Raw genomic sequence first — 12,651 nt, 5'->3', positions numbered from 1 at the left:
ACCCTGCCTGCTTACCCAGAAGTCTTCTCTGGCTGAATGTAAACAAGATCCAGTTGTTCTCAGCTATGCCAAGCAGCTACCAGCTTTTTGACTCTGCAATAACCACACACAACCTCTGAGCCCAGATATACCTGGAGAAATGAAAGGGAAAGTGAAACTCTCATCTCTGAGTGGCTCAGGTCAAACAAACACCCTGTGCACCAGGCCCCGCCCTGGGCTACTCTCACTCTACCTGCTGATGCTTTTAGAAAAACAAGCCCAGTCCTGACATCTAGGTCCTTCTGGGCACGGTCCACCCTGTCTCAGGCTTCACGATGCCACCTGCCACCAATTGACTGTGAAACCCTTGGTCAATCACTCCCCCACTCTGTGAACTTCTTCCTGGCTCCTTCTACCCTGTCCACCCACTAACCGCCTGCCTGCCTTATTCACCTTTGCACCAGAATCACTTGGCACAGTCTCCCGGAACATACCAGCTGCTCACTGAATACTGGTCATACTGCTGCTCCTGAGGGCCACAACTATGTGGGTTCTAGGCATTTGCTCATGCAGTTCCTTCTGCCAGGGACATTTACTCTTACCACCTAGAAAAATCATACTTCCTAGGAAGCCCAAATCTGTTACCACCTCCTCTGAGAAACCCTCCAGGATCCTTCCCTGCAGAGTCCACTGTCCCCAGCTCTGCTCACAGGGTACCTGGGAGAGGGGCCCGAGTCTACCCCTCAGCCACTCTGTCCACACCCCAATCCCACCTTTTTGATCACGTCCTTCTAGATTAAACCCTGCTGACAGCGACATTACTAGTATCTTCAGGCGCTAGTGCCCTCAGGCAACTCACCTGAGGAGGCCCAGCCTTGGTGGTCAAGGCCATGTGGATGGATGCCAAGTTCGTGCAAAGGGCTGAGAGCACGTTGCTCTTTGTTCCCTGACTTATTTGCACTTGACAACAGGCCTCTTTTCTCCAAATGGAGGAAGGCAAGAGACCTGGCAACTCAGAAAAGTCTACAACAGAAAGCCAGTCTTTATTCCTGTTTGGATATTCAGCAAAGAGCCGAGGTGTATGGAGGGCTGAATGCGTGCCACACTCTGTGCAGGTGCCGTCCACACCTTGCCTGTTTTACACTCAGCTCTAGGAAGTGTCGGCTCCATTTCTCAGATACAGAAACTGAGAAGAAAAGGTCCCAGAGCCCGAGAGTCGTGCAGCTGGACTGCTGGTGGGCTTTTCTGCTTTGCCCCAAGCAGGAGGAATGGCGGTGGGGCTGGATTCCCCCTACCATGGAGGCCTGCCTGACCTTCCATCTGGGCTGCTTCATCCCAGGAAATGTCCCTGTGTTGTCGTGGTCACCTTCCCCAGCCTTAGAAGGAGGCACAGAGGAGTGATAGGTGTCAACCATGAGGACCACACACTATGGTTTGGTCTTACAATCACCCTGTAACATAGGCAAGGAGTCTGATCGGATTTTGCAAATAAGAGGGGAGAGGCGAGGTAGGGGACTTCTTCCAGCAACTCAGGGGAAGAGCCAAGATTTCAACCAAGTTTGAGATTTGCCACTTGCAAATACCACTCCTAGTTTAAAGTTCTTTTTCTGTCCCTTTTTCCCCCAATAAACTCTTCTCTCTTTCACTAGCATGACTTTAGTTTGACAGCCAAGCAAAACCACAGTGAGAAGAAGAACTCAGTTCAACATCCATTTAAGTGATGGGAAGGTGATCATAAAGGTCCGCTGATGAGAGTGCAGAATGGACACTGGGAGTTCCTGGACTCGATAGACACCAGCTCACAGGAGAGCCACCAAGGGGGCTGCACACTGAAATCAAGGTGAGGATCCGCACGCCCTTTCGCCGCAGTCAAGAGGAAGAAAAGCTTGTCACAAAAGGACAGACACTGCAAGACTCTACTCAAGTAAGGTCCTGAGAGCAGTCAGACTCACAGACCCAGGATGCAGAGGCGCCTGTCGGGGTGGAAGGGAGGGAGAGCAGGGTGTTACTGTTTAATGGGGACAGAGTTTCACTTTTGACTTAAAACATTCCGTGAGTGGAGGGTGATGCTAAGTGCATGACAGTGTGGGTGTCCTTAACACCGCTGAACTCCACACTCAGCAATGGCTAGTCTAGGACGTCCTGGTGGTGCAGATAAGACTCCTCCTGCTAATGCAGGGGATTCAGGTTCAATCCCTGGTCCAAGAAGACTCCACATACTGGGGAGCCACTAAGCCCGGGTGCCTGTGCTCTAGAGCACGTGAGTCACACGCGTCTAGAGCCTGTGCTCTGCAACAGGGGAAGCCATCACAATGAGAAGCCTGAGCAGCATAACAAAGAGGAGGCCCCGCAGGCCACAACTAGAGAAAGCTGCCCCAAGCAAGGAATGGCAGCCCACTCCAGCATTTTTGCCTGGAAAATCCCATGGACAGAGGAGCTTGGTCGGCTACAGTCCATGGGGTCACAAAGAGTCGGACAGGACTGAGCATGCACATCAAAGCGAGGAGAACCCAGCCAAGTGAAAAATCAAATAAGTGAATAAATAAAATTGTAAAAATGGCTAAAATGGTAAATTTCATGATTTTAAAATTTTAAATAAATTGTTAAAAAGCCGAACTTTATGGAAACACATAGCAGCACCTGAACCCTTTACAATCTGCAAAGTACTTTCACACACATTGTTGTGTAAGCTACCACAGCCCTCTGCTGACAACATTTATTATCCCTGAGTCACAAGGGAAAACGAAGGTTCAGACTTGCCCCTCAAGTGGGGAAACTGTGCGGGTCTCCCTGCCTCTTGTTTTGGTCAGTTTTCTGGACTATGCCTTTTCCTTAGAGGAAGAGAAATCTTTAAATCCTTGAATAGTCTAAAAATGTAGTTTTCTTCCACTATTGCTCCCTGTTAGCTTGAGATGAGTCACAATGTCAAATACCACTTGGCCTAAGAAGTGAGCCCAGCTGCCAGAGGCCCAAGTGGGCACTGGGAGCCGGGTCCAACTGAGGCCATGGGGACCCACTGCAACTGGCACCAAGCGTTAACTCACTCCTGGAACAGCCCCACCTCAGGGGGAAAGCTGCCTGAACTCTTTTGTCACAGAGCCTCTGGGCCCCGTTTGGCTGCGTCCATGACTCTGCATCTTCCGTGAGTGGGGAGAGAATTTGCCATCACACAGCCCTTTTAGGCTACCCCAGGTTTTGCAATGACTTGGTTTCCTTCCTCATAGAAAGAGTGAGCAGCCTGTAGAGTCACTGAGAGGATGAGTGAGACAAGGCAGGGACTGGGCTTGGTGAACTGTAGGTGCTCAGTCAGCAGGAAGTGCTGTTTTCTGGGCTCACCATGTCGGCATCACCTCCTTTCCTCTTTCAAAACCTCCCTGAGTTGCCTGCCATTCTCATCATTCCTGTGCGTGGCTAAGAAAGCAGACTTAGAGGATTCATTCCTTCACTTCCCAAGGTCACAAAGCTGGCCTCACCTCCCCTTCACTTATCCAACGATATTTACCTCCACAACTCAACTCTTGAGTCAGAGACTAAAAAAATAATGATAAGTATAGACTCACAGACAAAATCAGACAGTTGTTAAATTGCTACAGAGAGGTCCTGTGTATCCTTCATCCAATTTTCCTGCAGTGGCGATATTTTATGTAACTGCAGTCACTATCAAGATACAACTAACCAGAATATAGATTGCACTCAAATCTTGCCAGTTTCTGCATGCTCTCGCTTTCATGTCTTTGAGATGGTCCTACCACATTGTATCACATGTGCAGATTCATGTAACCATCATGACAACTGATATACAGAGTGTTCTGTTCCCACGAAGGAACTCCCTGTGCTGATCCCTTGGGGTCACCTCTTTCTGGGCCTTCCTAACTCTGGGCAACCACTGATCTGTTCTCCATTCCTAGAATTTTGGCATTCTGCAAATATTTTATAAGTGGAATCATGTAGCATGTAACCCTTTAAGACTGGCCATTGCTTTTTTTGCTTTTATTTTTCAGTTGTGCCATGTGGCATGCAGGATCATACCCCCGGCTCTGGCAGAGGAAGTGCAGAGTCTTAACCACTGGACCCCCAGGCAAGTCCCAAGATTGGTCCTTTTGAATTCACTCAGCAAACTGCTCTTGAGATTCACCCAATGGGCTGTGAGTATCAGTAGTTCACTGCTTTTTGTGGATAAGTAATCCTGGAGCCATAAGAAAGGATTTTGGAGGCTTCGCCCTCCCTCCACTATGCCGGGATCCCCTCCAGAGCCCCCAGATGTGCTTCACTTCCAGGAACCAGTAGCTCCATGCTGGGAGCCAGCACGAGGATTTCACCTGTGGCAAAGGTATGAGGTTAAGGGGTCTGACAGGCAAAGCCTTAAGGGGGCCTCGCTGGATTTTCTCGAACGTCTACCCCCAAAACCAGAGTCTGCCTGCCTTACTGCATTATGCTTTCACCAACTCCTCTGACATTAACAGAGGGCTGTCCCTCACCACCTTCCTCTAAAAGGAATTAACTTAGAGCTCCAGTCAATAAGTCTCCTGGGCGTAAAAAGAAAGTCTCAGCTTAAACCCCTATGATAGCTTTCTAACTTACCTGACCAGTATGTCCGGACTTTTACAACTATGCCTGTGATTGTTTACAGCCCCCCAACCGCGAAAGGCACGAAGCTTAAAATGTCTTAAAGATACAGAGCCTTTTTTAAAGAGCTAAGAATTATATCGGTGTATCCTTGGAAGAAAAGTTATGACCAACCTAGATAGCATATTCAAAAGCAGAGACATTACTTTGCTGACTAAGGTCTGTCTAGTCAAGGCTTTGGTTTTTCCAGTAGTCATGTATGGATGTGAGAGTTGGACTGTGAAGAAGGCTGAGGGCCAAAGAATTGATGCTTTTGAACTGTGGTGTTGGAGAAGACTCTTGAGAGTCCCTTGGACTGCAAGGAGATCCAACAAGTCCATTTTGAAGGAGATCAACCCTGGGTGTTCTTTGGAAGGAATGATGCTAAAGCTGAAGCTCCAGTACTTTGGCCACCTCATGCGGAGAGTTGATTCATTGGAAAAGACTTTGATGCTGGGAGGGATTGGGGGCAGGAGGAGAAGGGGATGACCGAGGATGAGATGGCTGGATGGCATCACTGATTCGATGGACGTGAGTTTGAGTGAACTCCAGGATTTTGTGGTCGACAGGGAGGCCTGGCGCGCTGCAATTCATGGAGTCGCAAAGAGTCAGACACGACTGAGCGACTGAACTGAACTGAACTGGAGGTTTTCATTGTTGAGTTATGACTGCAGCCTGGCCTCCATATTCTTTATATTTTAGGCACCTGGAGGATATTCATCAATGTAATTGGGATGTAGGAAAAGAATATAGTAGTTTTGATGTCAGCAATAGTAGACTTTCGAGTTAATGAACTTTCTCTTTGTTATAAATCACTGTACTCCTCTTTCCTTGTTATAAATTGTTGTGTCCTTGCTATGTAAGAATGTAACCTTAATTAGTGCTTTCTAAGAGTGGCACCAGACTTTAGTTAGAACGACACTTTTAAGGCAAATAAGTTTTCTGGTTGACGGACCCTTATCAGAACAGGGCCATAAAATGCTAATAGGCCTCCTGGCCAGAAGATGATGTAAATCACCTAAGACTTGTGTATACAGCTAGGTATGCAGAGAGAAAGCCTGGTCTTGATAAGAGTCAGGGCTGCTGACCCTGCATAATTTTGTATTATCCATTGATCTCTATGTACAACCAAAAGTATAAAATCGTTTCCTGGACAATAAAGGATGGACCAGCCACTGGAAAGGCTGGTTTCCCCCGTGTGGTCTTTTCTCCTTCTTTTCTTTTCTGGCTGAATTCCTATCTGGAGCGTGGAGGCTCACCATGTCTACTTACTTGCCCTGGCTTCTAAGACCCACGCGAGAGGGAGCCCAAGGCGGGGCACCCTCCGCTATTCAAGCGGGCACCGGTGGCCTACGTAGATGGCGCAAGTTTCTTGTCTTGAGACTTTATTAGCTTTCCACGTAAATCAAGTTATTCAGCATCTTTTCTCCCCTAATTTTCCTACTACACTATTCTTTCCTAATCTCTCTTTTCTAATTAAATAGTCCTTTCCCAGACGCCAACTCCATCTCCCCTTCGAATTACCCTGGATCCACCGGGGCCGGACCCTGGCAGCTCCACACAGGACCCTTGTCACTTGTCACCTTGATTTCTGCAGGAAGACAGCTGGTCACGGCTTCCTCCCCTCTGCCCTGTCCTCTCTCCACCTGACTCTCCATTACCCCTTTCTTGTCCCTTTTCATGATGTACTCTCTGAAACTCTTTCCCTACCATCTCCACAGCTTTCTAAAAAGTACCATTTAAAAGAATTGAGATATCAGTCACATAACACAATTCACCATTGAAAAGCAGCTTTTAGTATATTCACTATGTGTACAAAAATCACCACTACATAATTCCAGAACTTTCCCATCATCCCCAAAACAATGCCCATACCTATTAGAAGTTAGTCCCAAATCTTCTTACCCCCTTGCCTCGGTCCTATAGTTGCCATCCTCTCATTCTCATCTATTTCACCAGTTCAGTGTAGAAGTCAACAGGAAGGCTGAGGGTTGGGTGTGGGGGTGGAGGGGTGATCCTTAATCTTGTCTAATATAAGAGCTGGGCTGGGCCAGTCTGGGAACTGAGTTAGAAGCCTAAACCGGTCATTGATTCACAGGCCACAGTGCTGGGATCCCCTGGAGAGGTGAGGGCTCAGACATGGGATCCTGGGAGAAGTCAATGTCAAGCCACAGGCGACCTAAGCAATGGTCAATTTCCAGAGGCTGAACAGAGAGGCAGCGTTCTGAAAGGATGAGAAGACTCAAAGCCTAGAGGAGGAATGAAGCCTAGGGATGTTTTGTATTGGTTTGGACGTGGATGCTGAGCTGCTGTAACAAAGGGCTCACAAGATACTAACATATTGACTCAAACAATGTAGATGTAGTCATTTCAGACCTGAAAGTCCAAGTTGCTAGGCATTTGGGAGGTAGGTGGTAGGTAAGTCGACCCGAAGTCCAGCCTGTTATTGCTCAGCCATCATTTCCAGTGAGGGGTCTTATTCAATGTGGAAGCTGGTTTTCATCACACATTTCCACCCAAAATAGAGCAGAGAAGGACACAGAGCTCATAATTTCCCTTCAAAGGCATGACCTAGAAGATCTACACATCATTCCTCTCACCTTTAGTCAAAATTTAGCAATGAGCTTACATGGAGCTACAAGGGAGTCAGGGCTCACCTAAACTCAGTGTCTTTTGTATAAAAAATCAGGACACTAAAAATGGCTAAAGTGGTTAATTTTATGTTGTGTATATTTTCTATAATTAGAAACTTTTTTTGAATTTTTAGGTTTTTTTTTTTTTTTAAAGGAGTGAAGGATGAAAATTTGAGAATGATTATTTGGTCTCTTCAGGGCTACCCTGGTGGCTCAGACAGTAAAGAATTCGATGCAATGTGGAGACCTGGGTTTGAGCACTGGGTCAGGAAGATCCCCTGGAGAAGGAAATGGCAACCCACTCCAATATTCTTGCCTGGAGAATCCCACAAGGCTACAGTCCATGGGGTCACAAAGAGTCGGACACGACTGAGTAGCTTCACTTTCCTTTCTATTGGTCTCTGCTACAGCTGCTAATTCAGAAAAAAGTATGACATTTTCGCAGGAAAAAAACTAAAAGATATCACCTGGTCAGTGTTGAAAAATTATTCAAAAAGCAGAATCAGTGTCATCTTTTCTGTTGATCTCTCTAGATTGATCTCACTGTAGTGTTTTATAAAACCTTAATAGGAAGCTAAAATCCTTTTATTTGCCCAACAATTAGAGAATGAAGTTCATTGGCCTGGCCACCACGTTGTCTTCTGTCTCTAAATGCCTGTTGCTGGCATATAGAGGGGAGATGCTGGGACACAGCATCGGATGTGATCTCACTTGCTCTTGAATTTATTTATCTCTCCAAAGTGCCCCTCTGAGCATCTCACCATCACCCCAGGGGACCACAGCCAGAAAATTAACATAGACATTTCTAGTTTTGTATTCACAATCACAGTCTGGGAGGAAACTTCAGAATTATTTGGAAAAACAAGCAACAGTATAAAATTAGGGATGAGGGTATCGCTAATGCCAGGAATCAGAGACCAGTAGGAAAACTGACAGCTCAGTGGAGGCAAGTGAAGAGGTGAGCACTTGTTGGGACCAAGGTAGACAGTACACTTCAGGGGCCAGCAGTGAGGAGGGATGAGCAGGGGGAACAACGGAGGCTGGACAAGGAGAGACATTAGCATTTTGGCTCCAATGCTGGGGTCCAGCCCTGGTGGATCTAGGGAATTCGAAGCGGGAATGGCATTGGTGAGGGAAAAAACTTATTTATTTATAATATAAGATTAGATTAGGGAGAAATAGTGTAGTAGGAAAATTAAGTGGAGAAAAGAGGCTGAATAACTTGCTTTACGTGGAAAGCCAATAAAATTCCAGACAAGGAGCTTGCACCATCTACGTTGGGCCACCGGCATCCGTTTGAATATCAGAGAGTGCTCCGCCTTGGGCTCTCTCTCTTACGGATCTTAGAAGCCAGGACAAGTAAATAGACATGGTGAGCCTCCATGCCCCAGATGGGAATTCAGCCTGTAAAAAGTAAAGAGGAGACACGGGGGAAACCAGTCCAGCGACTTGCCCATCCTCTATTGTTCAGAAGGCCTTTTATACTTTTTGATTATACATAGAGATCAATGGGTAACACAAAGTTATGCAGCGTTACAGGCCAGACTCTTATCAAAACCAGGCTTTTCTGTCTGCATATCTACTTGTATACACAAGTCTTAGGTGATTTACATCATCTTCTGGCCAAAAGGGCCAATTAACATTTTACAGCCTTTTTTCTGATAAAGGTTTGTCAACCAGAAGATTTATTTGTGTTTTTCTTCTCAAAGTCTGGTGCCACTCTCAGAAAGCACTAGATAAAGTTACATTCTTACATAGCAAGGACACAAGAGGAGTGCAGTGATATATAACAAAGAGAAAAGTAATTAACTCAAAAGTCTAGTGTTGCTAACATCAAAACTATTATATATCTTTTTCCGTATTCCGTTTACATTGATTAACATCTTCCCAGGTGCCTAAAAGATAAAGAATATGGAGGCTTGGCAGCAATCATTGAGTCAACAGTGAAAACCTGTCACCAATATGATTTTTAGCTCTCTAGAAAAGGCTCTGTATCTTTAAGATGTTTTAAGCTTTGTGCCTCTCCCAGTTGGGGGCCGCAGCAATTCACAAGCTGTAAGAGGTCCGGGGGAACCTGTTAGCTAGAGAGCTATCAGAGTGGGTTTTAAGCCAAGACATTCTTTTGCAGGAGACTAAAGCTCTGAATTAACTTTTTCCAGAGAATGTCAGAAGAGTGGAAAAGCAGAGTACAAAGGCTGGCAGATTTTTGGTTTTGGGGGTACATGATCAGGAAATTCCAGGGAGCACCCCTGAAGCCTGATCACATCCTTGTGTTTTGTCAGGCTTCCTTCCTCATGACCTTGTCACAGGTGGAATTCCTCACGCTGGCTCCTGGCACTCCATGGACACACGGGGCCAGCTGGAAAGGGAGCAAGGACCCCTCCCTTCCACAGGGGACTCTGGGATCAGTGGCCCCTGGGCGCTCATGCTCATGCAGCCCTGGGGACTGCTCCCTCCCCCTGGGTGGGCAGACTCGGGCACCTCCAGCACTTCTTCTGCACAAGGTGAACATCAGTCCAGAGGACCTTAAGAGGGACAACTGATATTCGTGGGTCCTGGAGTGAGTTACATGATAGCTCCCCAAAAAGTACATCCATGCCCTAATCTCTGCAACTGTGTATGGGACCTTATGTGGAAAACGGTCTCTGAAAACCCTTTAAGTGAAACATCTTGTAATGAGAGCATTGTGGCTGATCTGAGTAGGCCCTAAATCAACTAGCATCCTCGTAAGACACACAGAGACAGCAGAGAGTAGGGGGAGAAGTCCACGAAGAGACGGGGGCAGGATGCAGGTGTGCAGCCACAGCCCAGTTCTGTCCAAGCAGCTGGGAGAGGCGGGGAAGGCCCCCCAGAACTTCTATGGGAGTGGGCCCCCACTGACAGGAAGCAGCACCCCAGCTCCAGTGCTGGCCCCACCTCTCTCATCACCTCCTGCCACTCCCTTCCCAGGGCCCAAAAGTGTACCTGCTTGGTGGCTGGACGGGTCAGCAGCTGGAGGCCTGACAAGCGTTTGGTCTAGCAGCCTGCAGCTCTCCTGAGCAACTAGGCTGGCCAAAGAGAGACCTGGGGGCCTGCGTGCAGGCCTGCTGCCCAAGTGCAAAACATCCCTTCTTTGCCATAGATAAGTCTAAACCCAGCATATACAAAACAGTGAGGAATACAGGGAAATTGAGCCACCAGTGTAGACCTGGTAGGACAAGCTACTCTCTTCTAGATGTGGAAGTGACAGTGAAGGTCATTCAGTCCTGTCCAACTCTTTGGGACCCCGTGGACTATACAGTCCATGGAATTCTCCAGGCCAGAATATTGGAGTAAGTAGCTGTTCCCTTCTCCAGGGGATCTTCCCAACCTAGGGACAGAACCCAGGTCTCCCTCATTGCAGGCAGATTCTTTACCAGCTGAGCCACCAACAAAGCCCCAAACTTGAACCACGTCTTTGGAGCAAGAATCCAACCAGCTACCTAAGGATGACAGCAGCTAACCACCTCTACAGTCCTCTGCTCTGCCAGCTGAGCTACCGAAGGGTGTAGACATGGAAGGACAGTGATAGAGACTAGGAATTTTACCATTTTTACAGGAAGAGGAGAAAAGAAAGTTTTTTTTTTTAATTAAAAATTGAAAAATTAAAACAAATTGCAACTAACACAGATTATCTTTTATGAGCAAAGCAGCCTGAGACACTTTAATAATAAAGGGATGTTTGTAAAGCCTAGGGACGACCTAGTCAGATGCAGATCCTGAGCCAGATTTCCTGAGTAGGCAGTGCTGCCTCTACGTGGAGCTGACATGGGGACGCGGGTTGACAATACCTCGGACATCCATGCTGGACACGTGCCCCAGCTCATACCTCTCGAGATCTTCAGGGCAGGACCCTTCCCGGCTCAAGTTCTGGGCCCGGGGACACAAGGGTAAAGTGCCAGCCCCGGGGCCTGAGCCCCGCAGGAGGCCAGCATGAGGCCCGCTCGTCCCTGTGCCACGTGGAGCCCCTCCAGACCCACCTTGGTGAAGAGCCGCCACCACGGGGTGGGCAGCTTGAGGTAGGCGGCGCAGTTCCTCTGCAAGACCTTCATGGCCGCCAGCTGCTGCCGCCGCTTGGCGAAGGCCCTGTGGGGCGAGGGTCATGGTCAGGGCCTCCAGGCGGAGGCCGGCCAACCTCCCTGCCCACAGTCCTGACCTCGCTCCCGGGGCTTTTTCCAGAGCTAAGATCCAGTGGTGTGACCTCACCCAGGGAACTGTGTCACCAGCACCCCCAACCCCCACCCACCCAGCAGATGTTCCAGGATGTCTGGAGACATTTCTGGTTGTCACAAGTAGGGAGGGCGCTCCCGCCCTCTGGTGGGGAGAAGCCGGGGCTGCTGCTAAAGCCTCTCAGAGTCCCTATATGGGCCACAACAATGTGGTGGTGTGAGGGTTGGAAAGGATTTCCAGATACAGGGTATTTAGAAGAGAGAAAGTATTGGGAACAAAGGGCAGAGGGAGTGAGGAGCGCTGCTCACAGTGGGCAGACTTCCTGATGGACCAGGGACAGCCGATCATTTGATCAGCCGGCGTGCTTGATGCTCTTTGTGGGCCAGTGGCCAATTCCTATAGCCTCAACACATAGGAAATTCCTGCAGGAAGGGCACTAGGTGATTCTTTAGAGTGAGGGTTTTTTTTCACCTACTATGGAGTCGGGGAGCTGGCCGGTTTAGATCACCGGGCTCATGGCAACGGTTGCTCTGGGGCACAGTCAGTTTGGGAGATGAGCTTGGTGTGGAGCTCTGTATCTGTGGCCGTGGTATAGGGCTCCACATGGCATCTAGCTTTGCCCTCGGGGGACCCCAGGGTCCGGAAGAATACTTTGGGCTGCATGTGTTACAGAATGCAAGTCCAAGAGTCTGACATACTGTGAGCCAAACAATAGCAAAATATCAGAGTTTGGGGCCCAGAAAGGTTTACTGCTGGGCCATGCAAGGAGATGAGAAGTAGCTCATTCCATAAACATCCTGAAGTCCCTGAAATCTCTCAGCAAAGCCCGTGGACTGGAAAGATGTGGGAGGGGAGTGGCTAGTTTTCGCAGACTTCTTGTTGTCAGATCCTTTGTTCTTAAGGTCAGGTCACTGTCAGCTCATGATGTTTGTCAAAACCTCCACAATAGAAATGTTATTTTCTGTTCAGACAAGAAAGGGCAAATTCCCAAGCCTCAACTTTCACTCTCTGAGGTCCAGGCCCTATGTAAGAGGAGAGGGTCCCGTATGGGCTGGTTACCCTGCCCAGAGCCTTCTTCCAGCACCCAGTCTAGGTCCTCGCACCCTTGCCCAGGCCCTGATAAGGAGGCAGATTTCAGCTGACAACACCATCAGGTCCCTAGGCCCTGTCCAGCCGTCATCACTGAGGGAGCCGGGCACCCAGACCCAGCTGTCCCTCAGGTTTCACATTCAACATGGAGAGATCA

At 48.3% G+C, this 12,651-nt stretch overlaps 1 protein-coding gene across 4 annotated transcripts in view; it reads right to left on the bottom strand.

The window, feature by feature from the left end:
* The window catches only part of LOC102172606 (apolipoprotein L3), a 33,300-nt gene extending 22,068 nt beyond the window's left edge, over positions 1-11,232 (bottom strand). For 3 of the 4 annotated variants that reach the window (XM_013964108.2, XM_018048278.1, XM_018048282.1), the window contains exons 1-2: positions 233-379; positions 16-131 (exon numbers count right to left, since the gene is read on the bottom strand). The gene's annotated coding sequence lies outside the window, so the exon portion shown is untranslated. Of the gene's footprint in view, positions 1-15; positions 132-232; positions 380-11,215 lie in introns of those variants that run through there. The other variant, XM_018048279.1, reaches the window with a different exon arrangement.

The sequence above is a fragment of the Capra hircus genome, chromosome 5 (assembly GCF_001704415.2).
Source record: "Capra hircus breed San Clemente chromosome 5, ASM170441v1, whole genome shotgun sequence".
Classification (NCBI taxonomy): domain Eukaryota; kingdom Metazoa; phylum Chordata; class Mammalia; order Artiodactyla; family Bovidae; genus Capra; species Capra hircus.
Note: the sequence above shows the minus strand (reverse complement) of the source record. Positions and strands in the feature narration are given on the sequence as shown.